This window comes from Branchiostoma belcheri, unplaced genomic scaffold (genome assembly GCF_001625305.1).
Source record: "Branchiostoma belcheri isolate BF01 breed outbred unplaced genomic scaffold, Haploidv18h27 scaffold273, whole genome shotgun sequence".
Classification (NCBI taxonomy): Eukaryota; Metazoa; Chordata; class Leptocardii; order Amphioxiformes; family Branchiostomatidae; genus Branchiostoma; species Branchiostoma belcheri.
This window is the reverse complement of record NW_017803880.1, coordinates 47,859-51,585: the sequence shown is the minus strand read 5'-3', so window position 1 is coordinate 51,585 and position 3,727 is coordinate 47,859.

Here is a 3,727-nt window from a genome sequence, read left to right as displayed (position 1 = left end):
CAACTAATAACTATAAGGCAGAGTCGTCAAATCGTCCTGCAAAACCCTCTTGTGTCTTATTATTGTACGCAAGCTGATACTTTTTTACTTCCCTCCTCGTCACAATAGCCTTTGTCGTGAAGTCTCTAACAGTTTTGTGTTCATTGATGATGTCAACACATTGCGGTCCTGACTAGTGTACCTCATTACAGAGCACTTCGAAATTATTCAGATTCTGGTTAGCATAGTTCAGTGAAAAAAACTCACCTTACACACAGTCGTACCATTCGTCTATTTACATACGTATAGTTTTAGGTCCCCCATACGTGAATTAAACAGTGTGCCCGCCATTTTTTTCGACCTTCTTGGTGAGATTTTCAAAAATAGTCTCTGAGTGGGAGCTTGATGTCACTGTTACAACCGTTAGATAATGCTATTTGTGTCATAGTACAATACCGCATTGCTTGGATGATCCAAACGATCGTACAACATACATGTAAGTCGGGATCTGGCTGTCATGAATATCTTTATATAGGTGTTGGTGTTTGGCGGTCGGGTACGAACACGTTCTTTGAGCGATAAAGAACTTCGAAAATCTCTTCACTGTACGTTGATAGAGTGAACATGTACTTGGTCGGAAAACACAAGTTCGAAAAAGTGAACGGGGAATGTTATATCTTGTCTTCATTCTTGTTACTTCTCTGTCCAAATTTTCCCTAGAAGTTATTCAGCAAGAATTTGGCCAATGCTCTCATGCCGGGGTTGGGGTTTGATGACTTGCCTATCGAAACGATCCCCTCCTCTCTTTATACGTCTGAATGTATTAGTCTTCGAGACCGTTCTATCTTCCGTTTGACAAACCCATCGAGTCCAGACTTTCTGCTTTGTTAACTTTAACAAGGTGTCAATGTAGTCTTTACACAGTTGGTCTGATCGTTCAGGGAAGTGAAGTACTGGATCTGGATGATTTGGTAGTCTTTTTCGATGGCCTCATATATATGCATTGTTGCAAACCACCTGTTTTTTTAATCCGCCAGATTAACGCAGAAAAACTGTCAGCTTACCTGGGCATTCAAGTTATCCATTACGTAATTAGGTCTATACGAAAAGGGGTGATCCTCTTAAGTCATCGCCTCCACACGGATGTGAAGTTAACCTTGAGCGCCAGAATCTGTCGTCGTTCCGCGGGTTGCGGGCTGTCGAATTCATCAGGTTGGCAAGTGACTGTACAGCTTCTCACCGCAGCCACAGTCAAGGTCCCTAGTTGATGTTACTAGACAACAGGGACGACGTTGACTTCTCCCCGCGCTCCTACTCGTATTAGTAGAGCTCCCTTTCCTTTCTCGCATGATGCTTGCGCTGATACCTTTTCAGTTTTTCGTTTCTGACATACCTGGCCTGGAGTGTTACAAAGTCGGCCACCTTCTTTATGACGTCGACAGGTAAAACGTTAACCCGGGGTTTGGGCGCTGGGCTTTCTGCTTAAGTCGCCGATGCCACCCCTCGACGTCGTTGTTTGTGCGCACAATCTGTCCGTAGACGGATCAGTCATTCACTCTCCGGGTAGGGTGACGCATCTAGGTTCGGTCCATGTACTGTAGCAGTTGCCCAAGGAGTGGGTTCTCCGTCTGCTCCCTCAGATGTTCCAGGGTCTCAGGGATGTGGCGAACCGTCATGTACGGCAGTGTGAAGAAGTAATATTCGCAGCATATTCAAACAACAATATTGCGGTAGTTGCGTTAGATGATAGATAGGGGGAATCGACGGGGGGGGGGCGTTCAGGACAGGGGGAATTAATAGATCTGGAGGATTTGGTAGCGTTTTTCGATGGCCTAATCATAGTCAATGGTCTCCCCCTCTTCAGCCTTGGCGTACAAGCATGCAGCGCTCGTGCGATCGAAAAGAAGCTTAAAGCCTCCCTCGCATCCAGATTCGAGACATCATCTCGGTCGCAGGTGGTGTCGTATGGTAGCTTGACGGCTGCGCGGTATGTCTTGTATTCGTCTCCCTCCAGCTGAATGACCTCAAATTCGTGCCCCCACACCTCTAGGTATCTATATCCACTATTACTAATGACTCGTCGCTTACGATCTGTCTCGGCATAAAGTTTTCACATCTTCTGGCTGTTCACAGAGTTAACTACATTTGTCTGGTAGCATTTAGAGCGGCCATGGTAAAAGCACCCATGATACTAGTATTCATCAAACAGTGTAGGTTGTTTCACTAAAACCATCTACGTTGACCCTACATACTCTTTTCTCCCCACCACAGTTCCTAGCATTTTTTATGTTGACCCCCTCTTTGTATGCCCTGAATTTCAGCCACTCCACCTCTTCCCTACTCTGCTTGCTGTGTTGTCTGTACCCGTTAACGGGAATGATACCTATGTGTCCTCCCCTGAGAGTGCGGAACGTCACAACACAGGCGTATGAGTTCCTGCTGGCTCTGACTGGCTGAGACCGGTTCCTTCAGCTCCTGCCGTGCCGCCTTCTCCTTGTTTGACACCCGGTTGCGCCGTCCGACCGACACGCGGCTCCGCGGGCTCGACACGGTCGAAAGCGTTGCCAGCGCCTCGCCCTCGGGCTCCAGGAGGGTTGCCATGGTAACGGGGCAGCCGTCGTGCCCGGGCGTCTGGATGATGCCGAGGAGGTGTTGTTTCTCCACGTGCCGGTCCAGCCGCTGCTTCTTGTCGATGGAGTAGTAAGGTGGCACTTGTACCGCTTGTTCTGCCGAGGAGGTGTTGTTTCTCCACGTGCCGGTCCAGCCGCTGCTTCTTGTCGATGGAGTAGTAAGGTGGCACTTGTACCGCTTGTTCTGCAGGGTGCCTTCGGCAGGGTCTGTAGGCTGCTGTAAGGTACATTGTAAAGATTTACTACATACTAACATAGTTACAGTTTAAGGGGTCATATAGATCTAGAGTTAAAAGCAGAGGTGGCACTTGTACCGCTTGTTCTGCAGACTGCCCTCGGCAGGGTCTTTGGGCAGCTGTAAGTACAGTAAGGTAATATGTGATATATGTGGTAAAGTTAAGAGCACAGGTGGCACTTGTACCGCTTGTTCTGCAGGGTGCCTTCAGCAGGGTCTGTAGGCTGCTGTAAGTACAGTAAGGTGTATCATGAACACTGTATTTGCTACACAGTTTAGAGAATGGAGATGGCACTTTTCCAGCCGCTGCTTCTTGTCGATGGAGTAGGAGCAAAGGTGGCACTTGTACCGCTTGTTCTGCAGGGTGCCCTCGGCAGGGTCTGTAGGCTGCTGTAATAAAGTGATGTGTGACGTATCATTAGTACTGTATTTGCTACATGATTACAGTTTAGAGAACTGAAGTGCCATTTGTAGCGCTTGTTCTCAAGGGTGCCTTCACTGGGGTCTGGCTGCTGTATGGTAATATAATTATGATGTCTCATGCATTGCATTTGCTACATTGTTCATGTATATGTGTTGCAGTTTGGAGCTAAGAACAGAGGGGGGCACTTACAGCACTAACTCCCTCAGTCTTTCTGAAGTAAAAAAAACTCTGTAATGTTGAAATGTTTCTACTTGCATCTGGTGCTGCAGAGCGGACTGGCTCTGAAGTCTGTCCATCTATCACTTCTCTCTGAGACCGGTCACATAGATAGCTGTGGATCAAGTTTAGTAAGGGACCATGAACTCCATTTTGCTGTGGTTTAAAAATTAAACCGGAATACCATACCTTGTCAAAGGCCCGCGAAAAATCAAGGAAAGCAAAACGTACTACTTTCCCTTC